Source organism: Schistocerca nitens, unplaced genomic scaffold, assembly GCF_023898315.1.
Source record: "Schistocerca nitens isolate TAMUIC-IGC-003100 unplaced genomic scaffold, iqSchNite1.1 HiC_scaffold_247, whole genome shotgun sequence".
In the NCBI taxonomy this organism is placed as follows: Eukaryota; Metazoa; Arthropoda; class Insecta; order Orthoptera; family Acrididae; genus Schistocerca; species Schistocerca nitens.
This window is the reverse complement of record NW_026045788.1, coordinates 15,670-28,771: the sequence shown is the minus strand read 5'-3', so window position 1 is coordinate 28,771 and position 13,102 is coordinate 15,670. Positions and strand designations below refer to the sequence as shown.

Sequence of the window (13,102 nt, the reverse complement as noted above, 5' to 3'; positions counted from 1 at the left end):
GCTGAATCCTGCACTGTACTGCTTAAAAATGCCGCCAGAACGCGGTCCTCTGCGTACTCTTGCGTCGCCGGCGCCGACTCTTGCCAAGGATGCGAAATGTGCGCGGATACGCTGTCCGAACGCGCCTGGATGTGCTCCCCTAGCCTACCTCGAAATGCGCCTGCCAGGTACGATCACCTTCGGCCGCTGCCGACAGGCGGGAAGCCGACACAGCGCGGCGTCGGGGCGCTCGCTTGTGCGGTGGTGGTGTAATGGTCAGCATAGTTGCCTTCCAAGCAGTTGGTCCGGGTTCGATTCCCGGCCACCGCAACAGGCTTTTTAATGTCACGTATGAGTACTTTCGCCACGCGCCCTTAACTTAATGTTTTTTCCCCCTCTTACTCGCTGCAGACCAGCCTATAGTGTGTCTCGACTGTCTCGACTTGTCTCGACTTTGCTCAGCTGACGCGAGAGCTGACGCTCTCCAATCGGCCTATATCAAAACGACAAGCACGAGAAACGACTGAGAGAGGTAAGGAGAGGCGGGGCGATGTACACACAGCACGCCCGTTCATTTCACGGTGGCGTCTCCCTGACCGAACCGGGCTGTAGCTCCGAAAACAAAGGAGAAAGAAAAATAGGAAGTAAAACTGCCAACAGTACCCTGTGTCCCCATGCGCTCTCCCGCCCAAGTACCGACAAGGGCCAAAGTTGTTACGCATCGGCAATCGGACATTTCCTTTCATCTTCTCTTTATCGGTTGAGAACCAGTGTATTCAACGTATTATGGCCATTGCCGAGTGAATGCTGTAGCGCTTCCCGACAAGTCGGGTTCGGATCCTCTGTCAACTTCCACGCAGGGTGATGATCTTTTGGTCATCACACTCGCCAGCTGAAATCGGCGCTGCCTTTTCGTGGTAGTAAAAGCGTTGTGGCCCGTGGGGGGATCGAACCCACGACCTTCGCGTTATTAGCACGACGCTCTAACCAACTGAGCTAACGGGCCTCGACAGTTGCGCTCGCTCAGCCCTACGCTGCAAACGTATGGCATGAAGCCGTACACCATTTCTATGGTCGTCGGATGTCTGCTTCCCTCGTCTATACTCTGCTGACGGTCACGAAACAGTAGATATATTGCGAGCAGGACAGGAAACGGCAGCTCGGACAGCTCAAACTTGTCACGATTCGTGTGGAAAAAGTTCCGTTCCGGTACCGGGAATCGAACCCGGGCCTCCTGGGTGAAAGCCAGGTATCCTAGCCACTAGACCACACCGGATGTGGGCGTTCCTGACGCGGATCGGACGGTCGCTTGTAGCATTTCGTGTCGTGTCCCGCGTCGGCGCCCTTCTCTCTTTGCGAGCGTCTTTGCGCATACTGACTGGCAAGGCGCGCACCTCAAACGTCTCAGAGCAATGTTTTTGGCTTCATGCTGTGCTAGGAGAAGAGGAAAAGGGAAGCTGTAAGTAGCAATAACAGGGAGTAAACATTTTCCCGCTGAAGCGTTGAAAACGTTGTGGATAACAAACAAGAAATAAGTTGGTGCCCTAGCAACAGCATCACCATCAGTCACAGAAAATTAAATGCCCCGGGTGAGGATCGAACTCACGACCTTAAGATTATGAGACTTACGCGCTGCCTACTGCGCTACCGAGGCACAGGTGAAGCGCTTGTCCTGGAAACTGGCTAAGTACCACACCCAATGTTAGACGTAAAGACACTGTACTTCCTGGATAACGTGTTCTGTTGCTACACGTGCATTGCCAGCCCAGTTGATTGCGGTGTTGCTGCAGCTTTTGCAAACGATAGGCAGCACTCCTTGTCGTTAACGTTCAGTGCCTCGGAGGCACCTGGACACAGCAACTTGTGAGGCCAGGCCGACGCTAGTCTGTAGAACACCATGCGAGCGTCCTAGTGGGGACCCGCGAGTGCTGCGTTCTCGGTTCTTCTCAAGGGAATCCAGCTATACATTCATGTGGATCGTGCATCTCAAGCGCGCAAGCCACACGGCAGCATTATCGTGGGAAAAGCAAAATGATGCATCGGCCGGGAATCGAACCCGGGCCGCCCGCGTGGCAGGCGAGCACTCTGCCACTGAACCACCGATGCTCGGGCCGGTAGTAACTGCACGCTGCTTCCCGAGCAGATGTCTCAAGGGAAAGTGGGACTGCCGTCAAGCGCCGTAGCATTCTGTCGAGAAGATGCTGCAGACGCTGAATCCTGCACTGTACTGCTTAAAAATGCCGCCAGAACGCGGTCCTCTGCGTACTCTTGCGTCGCCGGCGCCGACTCTTGCCAAGGATGCGAAATGTGCGCGGATACGCTGTCCGAACGCGCCTGGATGTGCTCCCCTAGCCTACCTCGAAATGCGCCTGCCAGGTACGATCACCTTCGGCCGCTGCCGACAGGCGGGAAGCCGACACAGCGCGGCGTCGGGGCGCTCGCTTGTGCGGTGGTGGTGTAATGGTCAGCATAGTTGCCTTCCAAGCAGTTGGTCCGGGTTCGATTCCCGGCCACCGCAACAGGCTTTTTAATGTCACGTATGAGTACTTTCGCCACGCGCCCTTAACTTAATGTTTTTTCCCCCTCTTACTCGCTGCAGACCAGCCTATAGTGTGTCTCGACTGTCTCGACTTGTCTCGACTTTGCTCAGCTGACGCGAGAGCTGACGCTCTCCAATCGGCCTATATCAAAACGACAAGCACGAGAAACGACTGAGAGAGGTAAGGAGAGGCGAGGCGATGTACACACAGCACGCCCGTTCATTTCACGGTGGCGTCTCCCTGACCGAATCGGGCTGTAGCTCCGAAAACAAAGGAGAAAGAAAAATAGGAAGTAAAACTGCCAACAGTACCCTGTGTCCCCATGCGCTCTCCCGCCCAAGTACCGACAAGGGCCAAAGTTGTTACGCATCGGCAATCGGACATTTCCTTTCATCTTCTCTTTATCGGTTGAGAACCAGTGTATTCAACATATTATGGCCATTGCCGAGTGAATGCTGTAGCGCTTCCCGACAAGTCGGGTTCGGATCCTCTGTCAACTTCCACGCAGGGTGATGATGTTTTGGTCATCACACTCGCCAGCTGAAATCGGCGCTGCCTTTTCGTGGTAGTAAAAGCGTTGTGGCCCGTGGGGGGATCGAACCCACGACCTTCGCGTTATTAGCACGACGCTCTAACCAACTGAGCTAACGGGCCTCGACAGTTGCACTCGCTCAGCCCTACGCTGCAAACGTATGGCATGAAGCCGTACACCATTTCTATGGTCGTCGGATGTCTGCTTCCCTCGTCTATACTCTGCTGACGGTCACGAAACAGTAGATATATTGCGAGCAGGACGGGAAACGGCAGCTCGGACAGCTCAAACTTGTCACGATTCGTGTGGAAAAAGTTCCGTTCCGGTACCGGGAATCGAACCCGGGCCTCCTGGGTGAAAGCCAGGTATCCTAGCCACTAGACCACACCGGATGCGGGCGTTCCTGCGGCGGATCGGACGGTCGCTTGTAGCATTTCGTGTCGTGTCCCGCGTCGGCGCCCTTCTCTCTTTGCGAGCGTCTTTGCGCATACTGACTGGCAAGGCGCGCACCTCAAACGTCTCAGAGCAATGTTTTTGGCTTCATGCTGTGCTAGGAGAAGAGGAAAAGGGAAGCTGTAAGTAGCAATAACAGGGAGTAAACATTTTCCCGCTGAAGCGTTGAAAACGTTGTGGATAAAAAACAAGAAATAAGTTGGTGCCCTAGCAACAGCATCACCATCAGTCACAGAAAATTAAATGCCCCGGGTGAGGATCGAACTCACGACCTTAAGATTATGAGACTTACGCGCTGCCTACTGCGCTACCGAGGCACAGGTGAAGAGCTTGTCCTGGAAACTGGGTAAGTACCACACCCAATGTTAGACGTAAAGACACTGTACTTCCTGGATAACGTGTTCTGTTGCTACACGTGCATTGCCAGCCCAGTTGATTGCGGTGTTGCTGCAGATTTGCAAACGATAGGCAGCACTCCTTGTCGTTAACGTTCAGTGCCTCGGAGGCACCTGGACACAGCAACTTGCGAGGCCAGGCCGACGCTAGTCTGTAGAACACCATGCGAGCGTCCTAGTGGGGACCCGCGAGTGCTGCGTTCTCGGTTCTTCTCAAGGGAATCCTGCTATACATTCATGTGGATCGTGCATCTCAAGCGCGCAAGCCACACGGCAGCATTATCGTGGGAAAAGCAAAATGATGCATCGGCCGGGAATCGAACCCGGGCCGCCCGCGTGGCAGGCGAGCATTCTACCACTGAACCACCGATGCTCGGGCCGGTAGTAACTGCACGCTGCTTCCCGAGCAGATGTCTCAAGGGAAAGTGGGACTGCCGTCAAGCGCCGTAGCATTCTGTCGAGAAGATGCTGCAGACGCTGAATCCTGCACTGTACTGCTTAAAAATGCCGCCAGAACGCGGTCCTCTGCGTACTCTTGCGTCGCCGGCGCCGACTCTTGCCAAGGATGCGAAATGTGCGCGGATACGCTGTCCGAACGCGCCTGGATGTGCTCCCCTAGCCTACCTCGAAATGCGCCTGCCAGGTACGATCACCTTCGGCCGCTGCCGACAGGCGGGAAGCCGACACAGCGCGGCGTCGGGGCGCTCGCTTGTGCGGTGGTGGTGTAATGGTCAGCATAGTTGCCTTCCAAGCAGTTGGTCCGGGTTCGATTCCCGGCCACCGCAACAGGCTTTTTAATGTCACGTATGAGTACTTTCGCCACGCGCCCTTAACTTAATGTTTTTTCCCCCTCTTACTCGCTGCAGACCAGCCTATAGTGTGTCTCGACTGTCTCGACTTGTCTCGACTTTGCTCAGCTGACGCGAGAGCTGACGCTCTCCAATCGGCCTATATCAAAACGACAAGCACGAGAAACGACTGAGAGAGGTAAGGAGAGGCGAGGCGATGTACACACAGCACGCCCGTTCATTTCACGGTGGCGTCTCCCTGACCGAATCGGGCTGTAGCTCCGAAAACAAAGGAGAAAGAAAAATAGGAAGTAAAACTGCCAACAGTACCCTGTGTCCCCATGCGCTCTCCCGCCCAAGTACCGACAAGGGCCAAAGTTGTTACGCATCGGCAATCGGACATTTCCTTTCATCTTCTCTTTATCGGTTGAGAACCAGTGTATTCAACATATTATGGCCATTGCCGAGTGAATGCTGTAGCGCTTCCCGACAAGTCGGGTTCGGATCCTCTGTCAACTTCCACGCAGGGTGATGATGTTTTGGTCATCACACTCGCCAGCTGAAATCGGCGCTGCCTTTTCGTGGTAGTAAAAGCGTTGTGGCCCGTGGGGGGATCGAACCCACGACCTTCGCGTTATTAGCACGACGCTCTAACCAACTGAGCTAACGGGCCTCGACAGTTGCACTCGCTCAGCCCTACGCTGCAAACGTATGGCATGAAGCCGTACACCATTTCTATGGTCGTCGGATGTCTGCTTCCCTCGTCTATACTCTGCTGACGGTCACGAAACAGTAGATATATTGCGAGCAGGACGGGAAACGGCAGCTCGGACAGCTCAAACTTGTCACGATTCGTGTGGAAAAAGTTCCGTTCCGGTACCGGGAATCGAACCCGGGCCTCCTGGGTGAAAGCCAGGTATCCTAGCCACTAGACCACACCGGATGCGGGCGTTCCTGCGGCGGATCGGACGGTCGCTTGTAGCATTTCGTGTCGTGTCCCGCGTCGGCGCCCTTCTCTCTTTGCGAGCGTCTTTGCGCATACTGACTGGCAAGGCGCGCACCTCAAACGTCTCAGAGCAATGTTTTTGGCTTCATGCTGTGCTAGGAGAAGAGGAAAAGGGAAGCTGTAAGTAGCAATAACAGGGAGTAAACATTTTCCCGCTGAAGCGTTGAAAACGTTGTGGATAAAAAACAAGAAATAAGTTGGTGCCCTAGCAACAGCATCACCATCAGTCACAGAAAATTAAATGCCCCGGGTGAGGATCGAACTCACGACCTTAAGATTATGAGACTTACGCGCTGCCTACTGCGCTACCGAGGCACAGGTGAAGAGCTTGTCCTGGAAACTGGGTAAGTACCACACCCAATGTTAGACGTAAAGACACTGTACTTCCTGGATAACGTGTTCTGTTGCTACACGTGCATTGCCAGCCCAGTTGATTGCGGTGTTGCTGCAGATTTGCAAACGATAGGCAGCACTCCTTGTCGTTAACGTTCAGTGCCTCGGAGGCACCTGGACACAGCAACTTGCGAGGCCAGGCCGACGCTAGTCTGTAGAACACCATGCGAGCGTCCTAGTGGGGACCCGCGAGTGCTGCGTTCTCGGTTCTTCTCAAGGGAATCCTGCTATACATTCATGTGGATCGTGCATCTCAAGCGCGCAAGCCACACGGCAGCATTATCGTGGGAAAAGCAAAATGATGCATCGGCCGGGAATCGAACCCGGGCCGCCCGCGTGGCAGGCGAGCATTCTACCACTGAACCACCGATGCTCGGGCCGGTAGTAACTGCACGCTGCTTCCCGAGCAGATGTCTCAAGGGAAAGTGGGACTGCCGTCAAGCGCCGTAGCATTCTGTCGAGAAGATGCTGCAGACGCTGAATCCTGCACTGTACTGCTTAAAAATGCCGCCAGAACGCGGTCCTCTGCGTACTCTTGCGTCGCCGGCGCCGACTCTTGCCAAGGATGCGAAATGTGCGCGGATACGCTGTCCGAACGCGCCTGGATGTGCTCCCCTAGCCTACCTCGAAATGCGCCTGCCAGGTACGATCACCTTCGGCCGCTGCCGACAGGCGGGAAGCCGACACAGCGCGGCGTCGGGGCGCTCGCTTGTGCGGTGGTGGTGTAATGGTCAGCATAGTTGCCTTCCAAGCAGTTGGTCCGGGTTCGATTCCCGGCCACCGCAACAGGCTTTTTAATGTCACGTATGAGTACTTTCGCCACGCGCCCTTAACTTAATGTTTTTTCCCCCTCTTACTCGCTGCAGACCAGCCTATAGTGTGTCTCGACTGTCTCGACTTGTCTCGACTTTGCTCAGCTGACGCGAGAGCTGACGCTCTCCAATCGGCCTATATCAAAACGACAAGCACGAGAAACGACTGAGAGAGGTAAGGAGAGGCGAGGCGATGTACACACAGCACGCCCGTTCATTTCACGGTGGCGTCTCCCTGACCGAATCGGGCTGTAGCTCCGAAAACAAAGGAGAAAGAAAAATAGGAAGTAAAACTGCCAACAGTACCCTGTGTCCCCATGCGCTCTCCCGCCCAAGTACCGACAAGGGCCAAAGTTGTTACGCATCGGCAATCGGACATTTCCTTTCATCTTCTCTTTATCGGTTGAGAACCAGTGTATTCAACATATTATGGCCATTGCCGAGTGAATGCTGTAGCGCTTCCCGACAAGTCGGGTTCGGATCCTCTGTCAACTTCCACGCAGGGTGATGATGTTTTGGTCATCACACTCGCCAGCTGAAATCGGCGCTGCCTTTTCGTGGTAGTAAAAGCGTTGTGGCCCGTGGGGGGATCGAACCCACGACCTTCGCGTTATTAGCACGACGCTCTAACCAACTGAGCTAACGGGCCTCGACAGTTGCACTCGCTCAGCCCTACGCTGCAAACGTATGGCATGAAGCCGTACACCATTTCTATGGTCGTCGGATGTCTGCTTCCCTCGTCTATACTCTGCTGACGGTCACGAAACAGTAGATATATTGCGAGCAGGACGGGAAACGGCAGCTCGGACAGCTCAAACTTGTCACGATTCGTGTGGAAAAAGTTCCGTTCCGGTACCGGGAATCGAACCCGGGCCTCCTGGGTGAAAGCCAGGTATCCTAGCCACTAGACCACACCGGATGCGGGCGTTCCTGCGGCGGATCGGACGGTCGCTTGTAGCATTTCGTGTCGTGTCCCGCGTCGGCGCCCTTCTCTCTTTGCGAGCGTCTTTGCGCATACTGACTGGCAAGGCGCGCACCTCAAACGTCTCAGAGCAATGTTTTTGGCTTCATGCTGTGCTAGGAGAAGAGGAAAAGGGAAGCTGTAAGTAGCAATAACAGGGAGTAAACATTTTCCCGCTGAAGCGTTGAAAACGTTGTGGATAAAAAACAAGAAATAAGTTGGTGCCCTAGCAACAGCATCACCATCAGTCACAGAAAATTAAATGCCCCGGGTGAGGATCGAACTCACGACCTTAAGATTATGAGACTTACGCGCTGCCTACTGCGCTACCGAGGCACAGGTGAAGAGCTTGTCCTGGAAACTGGGTAAGTACCACACCCAATGTTAGACGTAAAGACACTGTACTTCCTGGATAACGTGTTCTGTTGCTACACGTGCATTGCCAGCCCAGTTGATTGCGGTGTTGCTGCAGATTTGCAAACGATAGGCAGCACTCCTTGTCGTTAACGTTCAGTGCCTCGGAGGCACCTGGACACAGCAACTTGCGAGGCCAGGCCGACGCTAGTCTGTAGAACACCATGCGAGCGTCCTAGTGGGGACCCGCGAGTGCTGCGTTCTCGGTTCTTCTCAAGGGAATCCTGCTATACATTCATGTGGATCGTGCATCTCAAGCGCGCAAGCCACACGGCAGCATTATCGTGGGAAAAGCAAAATGATGCATCGGCCGGGAATCGAACCCGGGCCGCCCGCGTGGCAGGCGAGCATTCTACCACTGAACCACCGATGCTCGGGCCGGTAGTAACTGCACGCTGCTTCCCGAGCAGATGTCTCAAGGGAAAGTGGGACTGCCGTCAAGCGCCGTAGCATTCTGTCGAGAAGATGCTGCAGACGCTGAATCCTGCACTGTACTGCTTAAAAATGCCGCCAGAACGCGGTCCTCTGCGTACTCTTGCGTCGCCGGCGCCGACTCTTGCCAAGGATGCGAAATGTGCGCGGATACGCTGTCCGAACGCGCCTGGATGTGCTCCCCTAGCCTACCTCGAAATGCGCCTGCCAGGTACGATCACCTTCGGCCGCTGCCGACAGGCGGGAAGCCGACACAGCGCGGCGTCGGGGCGCTCGCTTGTGCGGTGGTGGTGTAATGGTCAGCATAGTTGCCTTCCAAGCAGTTGGTCCGGGTTCGATTCCCGGCCACCGCAACAGGCTTTTTAATGTCACGTATGAGTACTTTCGCCACGCGCCCTTAACTTAATGTTTTTTCCCCCTCTTACTCGCTGCAGACCAGCCTATAGTGTGTCTCGACTGTCTCGACTTGTCTCGACTTTGCTCAGCTGACGCGAGAGCTGACGCTCTCCAATCGGCCTATATCAAAACGACAAGCACGAGAAACGACTGAGAGAGGTAAGGAGAGGCGAGGCGATGTACACACAGCACGCCCGTTCATTTCACGGTGGCGTCTCCCTGACCGAATCGGGCTGTAGCTCCGAAAACAAAGGAGAAAGAAAAATAGGAAGTAAAACTGCCAACAGTACCCTGTGTCCCCATGCGCTCTCCCGCCCAAGTACCGACAAGGGCCAAAGTTGTTACGCATCGGCAATCGGACATTTCCTTTCATCTTCTCTTTATCGGTTGAGAACCAGTGTATTCAACATATTATGGCCATTGCCGAGTGAATGCTGTAGCGCTTCCCGACAAGTCGGGTTCGGATCCTCTGTCAACTTCCACGCAGGGTGATGATGTTTTGGTCATCACACTCGCCAGCTGAAATCGGCGCTGCCTTTTCGTGGTAGTAAAAGCGTTGTGGCCCGTGGGGGGATCGAACCCACGACCTTCGCGTTATTAGCACGACGCTCTAACCAACTGAGCTAACGGGCCTCGACAGTTGCACTCGCTCAGCCCTACGCTGCAAACGTATGGCATGAAGCCGTACACCATTTCTATGGTCGTCGGATGTCTGCTTCCCTCGTCTATACTCTGCTGACGGTCACGAAACAGTAGATATATTGCGAGCAGGACGGGAAACGGCAGCTCGGACAGCTCAAACTTGTCACGATTCGTGTGGAAAAAGTTCCGTTCCGGTACCGGGAATCGAACCCGGGCCTCCTGGGTGAAAGCCAGGTATCCTAGCCACTAGACCACACCGGATGCGGGCGTTCCTGCGGCGGATCGGACGGTCGCTTGTAGCATTTCGTGTCGTGTCCCGCGTCGGCGCCCTTCTCTCTTTGCGAGCGTCTTTGCGCATACTGACTGGCAAGGCGCGCACCTCAAACGTCTCAGAGCAATGTTTTTGGCTTCATGCTGTGCTAGGAGAAGAGGAAAAGGGAAGCTGTAAGTAGCAATAACAGGGAGTAAACATTTTCCCGCTGAAGCGTTGAAAACGTTGTGGATAAAAAACAAGAAATAAGTTGGTGCCCTAGCAACAGCATCACCATCAGTCACAGAAAATTAAATGCCCCGGGTGAGGATCGAACTCACGACCTTAAGATTATGAGACTTACGCGCTGCCTACTGCGCTACCGAGGCACAGGTGAAGAGCTTGTCCTGGAAACTGGGTAAGTACCACACCCAATGTTAGACGTAAAGACACTGTACTTCCTGGATAACGTGTTCTGTTGCTACACGTGCATTGCCAGCCCAGTTGATTGCGGTGTTGCTGCAGATTTGCAAACGATAGGCAGCACTCCTTGTCGTTAACGTTCAGTGCCTCGGAGGCACCTGGACACAGCAACTTGCGAGGCCAGGCCGACGCTAGTCTGTAGAACACCATGCGAGCGTCCTAGTGGGGACCCGCGAGTGCTGCGTTCTCGGTTCTTCTCAAGGGAATCCTGCTATACATTCATGTGGATCGTGCATCTCAAGCGCGCAAGCCACACGGCAGCATTATCGTGGGAAAAGCAAAATGATGCATCGGCCGGGAATCGAACCCGGGCCGCCCGCGTGGCAGGCGAGCATTCTACCACTGAACCACCGATGCTCGGGCCGGTAGTAACTGCACGCTGCTTCCCGAGCAGATGTCTCAAGGGAAAGTGGGACTGCCGTCAAGCGCCGTAGCATTCTGTCGAGAAGATGCTGCAGACGCTGAATCCTGCACTGTACTGCTTAAAAATGCCGCCAGAACGCGGTCCTCTGCGTACTCTTGCGTCGCCGGCGCCGACTCTTGCCAAGGATGCGAAATGTGCGCGGATACGCTGTCCGAACGCGCCTGGATGTGCTCCCCTAGCCTACCTCGAAATGCGCCTGCCAGGTACGATCACCTTCGGCCGCTGCCGACAGGCGGGAAGCCGACACAGCGCGGCGTCGGGGCGCTCGCTTGTGCGGTGGTGGTGTAATGGTCAGCATAGTTGCCTTCCAAGCAGTTGGTCCGGGTTCGATTCCCGGCCACCGCAACAGGCTTTTTAATGTCACGTATGAGTACTTTCGCCACGCGCCCTTAACTTAATGTTTTTTCCCCCTCTTACTCGCTGCAGACCAGCCTATAGTGTGTCTCGACTGTCTCGACTTGTCTCGACTTTGCTCAGCTGACGCGAGAGCTGACGCTCTCCAATCGGCCTATATCAAAACGACAAGCACGAGAAACGACTGAGAGAGGTAAGGAGAGGCGAGGCGATGTACACACAGCACGCCCGTTCATTTCACGGTGGCGTCTCCCTGACCGAATCGGGCTGTAGCTCCGAAAACAAAGGAGAAAGAAAAATAGGAAGTAAAACTGCCAACAGTACCCTGTGTCCCCATGCGCTCTCCCGCCCAAGTACCGACAAGGGCCAAAGTTGTTACGCATCGGCAATCGGACATTTCCTTTCATCTTCTCTTTATCGGTTGAGAACCAGTGTATTCAACATATTATGGCCATTGCCGAGTGAATGCTGTAGCGCTTCCCGACAAGTCGGGTTCGGATCCTCTGTCAACTTCCACGCAGGGTGATGATGTTTTGGTCATCACACTCGCCAGCTGAAATCGGCGCTGCCTTTTCGTGGTAGTAAAAGCGTTGTGGCCCGTGGGGGGATCGAACCCACGACCTTCGCGTTATTAGCACGACGCTCTAACCAACTGAGCTAACGGGCCTCGACAGTTGCACTCGCTCAGCCCTACGCTGCAAACGTATGGCATGAAGCCGTACACCATTTCTATGGTCGTCGGATGTCTGCTTCCCTCGTCTATACTCTGCTGACGGTCACGAAACAGTAGATATATTGCGAGCAGGACGGGAAACGGCAGCTCGGACAGCTCAAACTTGTCACGATTCGTGTGGAAAAAGTTCCGTTCCGGTACCGGGAATCGAACCCGGGCCTCCTGGGTGAAAGCCAGGTATCCTAGCCACTAGACCACACCGGATGCGGGCGTTCCTGCGGCGGATCGGACGGTCGCTTGTAGCATTTCGTGTCGTGTCCCGCGTCGGCGCCCTTCTCTCTTTGCGAGCGTCTTTGCGCATACTGACTGGCAAGGCGCGCACCTCAAACGTCTCAGAGCAATGTTTTTGGCTTCATGCTGTGCTAGGAGAAGAGGAAAAGGGAAGCTGTAAGTAGCAATAACAGGGAGTAAACATTTTCCCGCTGAAGCGTTGAAAACGTTGTGGATAAAAAACAAGAAATAAGTTGGTGCCCTAGCAACAGCATCACCATCAGTCACAGAAAATTAAATGCCCCGGGTGAGGATCGAACTCACGACCTTAAGATTATGAGACTTACGCGCTGCCTACTGCGCTACCGAGGCACAGGTGAAGCGCTTGTCCTGGAAACTGGGTAAGTACCACACCCAATGTTAGACGTAAAGACACTGTACTTCCTGGATAACGTGTTCTGTTGCTACACGTGCATTGCCAGCCCAGTTGATTGCGGTGTTGCTGCAGATTTGCAAACGATAGGCAGCACTCCTTGTCGTTAACGTTCAGTGCCTCGGAGGCACCTGGACACAGCAACTTGCGAGGCCAGGCCGACGCTAGTCTGTAGAACACCATGCGAGCGTCCTAGTGGGGACCCGCGAGTGCTGCGTTCTCGGTTCTTCTCAAGGGAATCCAGCTATACATTCATGTGGATCGTGCATCTCAAGCGCGCAAGCCACACGGCAGCATTATCGTGGGAAAAGCAAAATGATGCATCGGCCGGGAATCGAACCCGGGCCGCCCGCGTGGCAGGCGAGCACTCTGCCACTGAACCACCGATGCTCGGGCCGGTAGTAACTGCACGCTGCTTCCCGAGCAGATGTCTCAAGGGAAAGTGGGACTGCCGTCAAGCGCCGTAGCATTC

At 54.7% G+C, this 13,102-nt stretch overlaps 30 non-coding genes across 30 annotated transcripts; 6 read left to right on the top strand and 24 right to left on the bottom strand.

Moving 5' to 3' along the window:
* Positions 1-237: 237 nt before the first annotated feature.
* Trnag-ucc (transfer RNA glycine (anticodon UCC)) lies at positions 238-309 on the top strand. The gene has a single exon. It is a non-coding gene; the product is annotated as a tRNA-Gly (tRNA).
* Positions 310-911: 602 nt separating this feature from the next.
* Positions 912-985, bottom strand: Trnai-aau (transfer RNA isoleucine (anticodon AAU)). The gene has a single exon. It is a non-coding gene; the product is annotated as a tRNA-Ile (tRNA).
* A 198-nt stretch (positions 986-1,183) lies between these two features.
* Positions 1,184-1,255, bottom strand: Trnae-uuc (transfer RNA glutamic acid (anticodon UUC)). The gene has a single exon. It is a non-coding gene; the product is annotated as a tRNA-Glu (tRNA).
* A 305-nt stretch (positions 1,256-1,560) lies between these two features.
* On the bottom strand, positions 1,561-1,633 carry Trnam-cau (transfer RNA methionine (anticodon CAU)). Its single transcript has one exon. It is a non-coding gene; the product is annotated as a tRNA-Met (tRNA).
* A 381-nt stretch (positions 1,634-2,014) lies between these two features.
* Positions 2,015-2,085, bottom strand: Trnag-gcc (transfer RNA glycine (anticodon GCC)). The gene has a single exon. It is a non-coding gene; the product is annotated as a tRNA-Gly (tRNA).
* Positions 2,086-2,425: 340 nt separating this feature from the next.
* Trnag-ucc (transfer RNA glycine (anticodon UCC)) lies at positions 2,426-2,497 on the top strand. Its single transcript has one exon. It is a non-coding gene; the product is annotated as a tRNA-Gly (tRNA).
* Positions 2,498-3,099: 602 nt separating this feature from the next.
* Positions 3,100-3,173, bottom strand: Trnai-aau (transfer RNA isoleucine (anticodon AAU)). The gene has a single exon. It is a non-coding gene; the product is annotated as a tRNA-Ile (tRNA).
* A 198-nt stretch (positions 3,174-3,371) lies between these two features.
* Positions 3,372-3,443, bottom strand: Trnae-uuc (transfer RNA glutamic acid (anticodon UUC)). Its single transcript has one exon. It is a non-coding gene; the product is annotated as a tRNA-Glu (tRNA).
* Positions 3,444-3,748: 305 nt separating this feature from the next.
* Trnam-cau (transfer RNA methionine (anticodon CAU)) lies at positions 3,749-3,821 on the bottom strand. Its single transcript has one exon. It is a non-coding gene; the product is annotated as a tRNA-Met (tRNA).
* A 380-nt stretch (positions 3,822-4,201) lies between these two features.
* On the bottom strand, positions 4,202-4,272 carry Trnag-gcc (transfer RNA glycine (anticodon GCC)). The gene has a single exon. It is a non-coding gene; the product is annotated as a tRNA-Gly (tRNA).
* A 340-nt stretch (positions 4,273-4,612) lies between these two features.
* Trnag-ucc (transfer RNA glycine (anticodon UCC)) lies at positions 4,613-4,684 on the top strand. Its single transcript has one exon. It is a non-coding gene; the product is annotated as a tRNA-Gly (tRNA).
* A 602-nt stretch (positions 4,685-5,286) lies between these two features.
* On the bottom strand, positions 5,287-5,360 carry Trnai-aau (transfer RNA isoleucine (anticodon AAU)). Its single transcript has one exon. It is a non-coding gene; the product is annotated as a tRNA-Ile (tRNA).
* A 198-nt stretch (positions 5,361-5,558) lies between these two features.
* Trnae-uuc (transfer RNA glutamic acid (anticodon UUC)) lies at positions 5,559-5,630 on the bottom strand. The gene has a single exon. It is a non-coding gene; the product is annotated as a tRNA-Glu (tRNA).
* A 305-nt stretch (positions 5,631-5,935) lies between these two features.
* Trnam-cau (transfer RNA methionine (anticodon CAU)) lies at positions 5,936-6,008 on the bottom strand. The gene has a single exon. It is a non-coding gene; the product is annotated as a tRNA-Met (tRNA).
* Positions 6,009-6,388: 380 nt separating this feature from the next.
* Positions 6,389-6,459, bottom strand: Trnag-gcc (transfer RNA glycine (anticodon GCC)). The gene has a single exon. It is a non-coding gene; the product is annotated as a tRNA-Gly (tRNA).
* Positions 6,460-6,799: 340 nt separating this feature from the next.
* Positions 6,800-6,871, top strand: Trnag-ucc (transfer RNA glycine (anticodon UCC)). Its single transcript has one exon. It is a non-coding gene; the product is annotated as a tRNA-Gly (tRNA).
* Positions 6,872-7,473: 602 nt separating this feature from the next.
* Trnai-aau (transfer RNA isoleucine (anticodon AAU)) lies at positions 7,474-7,547 on the bottom strand. Its single transcript has one exon. It is a non-coding gene; the product is annotated as a tRNA-Ile (tRNA).
* Positions 7,548-7,745: 198 nt separating this feature from the next.
* On the bottom strand, positions 7,746-7,817 carry Trnae-uuc (transfer RNA glutamic acid (anticodon UUC)). Its single transcript has one exon. It is a non-coding gene; the product is annotated as a tRNA-Glu (tRNA).
* Positions 7,818-8,122: 305 nt separating this feature from the next.
* On the bottom strand, positions 8,123-8,195 carry Trnam-cau (transfer RNA methionine (anticodon CAU)). The gene has a single exon. It is a non-coding gene; the product is annotated as a tRNA-Met (tRNA).
* Positions 8,196-8,575: 380 nt separating this feature from the next.
* On the bottom strand, positions 8,576-8,646 carry Trnag-gcc (transfer RNA glycine (anticodon GCC)). The gene has a single exon. It is a non-coding gene; the product is annotated as a tRNA-Gly (tRNA).
* A 340-nt stretch (positions 8,647-8,986) lies between these two features.
* Trnag-ucc (transfer RNA glycine (anticodon UCC)) lies at positions 8,987-9,058 on the top strand. The gene has a single exon. It is a non-coding gene; the product is annotated as a tRNA-Gly (tRNA).
* Positions 9,059-9,660: 602 nt separating this feature from the next.
* Positions 9,661-9,734, bottom strand: Trnai-aau (transfer RNA isoleucine (anticodon AAU)). The gene has a single exon. It is a non-coding gene; the product is annotated as a tRNA-Ile (tRNA).
* A 198-nt stretch (positions 9,735-9,932) lies between these two features.
* Positions 9,933-10,004, bottom strand: Trnae-uuc (transfer RNA glutamic acid (anticodon UUC)). Its single transcript has one exon. It is a non-coding gene; the product is annotated as a tRNA-Glu (tRNA).
* Positions 10,005-10,309: 305 nt separating this feature from the next.
* Trnam-cau (transfer RNA methionine (anticodon CAU)) lies at positions 10,310-10,382 on the bottom strand. The gene has a single exon. It is a non-coding gene; the product is annotated as a tRNA-Met (tRNA).
* A 380-nt stretch (positions 10,383-10,762) lies between these two features.
* On the bottom strand, positions 10,763-10,833 carry Trnag-gcc (transfer RNA glycine (anticodon GCC)). The gene has a single exon. It is a non-coding gene; the product is annotated as a tRNA-Gly (tRNA).
* A 340-nt stretch (positions 10,834-11,173) lies between these two features.
* Positions 11,174-11,245, top strand: Trnag-ucc (transfer RNA glycine (anticodon UCC)). Its single transcript has one exon. It is a non-coding gene; the product is annotated as a tRNA-Gly (tRNA).
* A 602-nt stretch (positions 11,246-11,847) lies between these two features.
* Trnai-aau (transfer RNA isoleucine (anticodon AAU)) lies at positions 11,848-11,921 on the bottom strand. Its single transcript has one exon. It is a non-coding gene; the product is annotated as a tRNA-Ile (tRNA).
* A 198-nt stretch (positions 11,922-12,119) lies between these two features.
* Trnae-uuc (transfer RNA glutamic acid (anticodon UUC)) lies at positions 12,120-12,191 on the bottom strand. The gene has a single exon. It is a non-coding gene; the product is annotated as a tRNA-Glu (tRNA).
* A 305-nt stretch (positions 12,192-12,496) lies between these two features.
* Trnam-cau (transfer RNA methionine (anticodon CAU)) lies at positions 12,497-12,569 on the bottom strand. The gene has a single exon. It is a non-coding gene; the product is annotated as a tRNA-Met (tRNA).
* Positions 12,570-12,949: 380 nt separating this feature from the next.
* On the bottom strand, positions 12,950-13,020 carry Trnag-gcc (transfer RNA glycine (anticodon GCC)). The gene has a single exon. It is a non-coding gene; the product is annotated as a tRNA-Gly (tRNA).
* Positions 13,021-13,102: the final 82 nt, after the last annotated feature.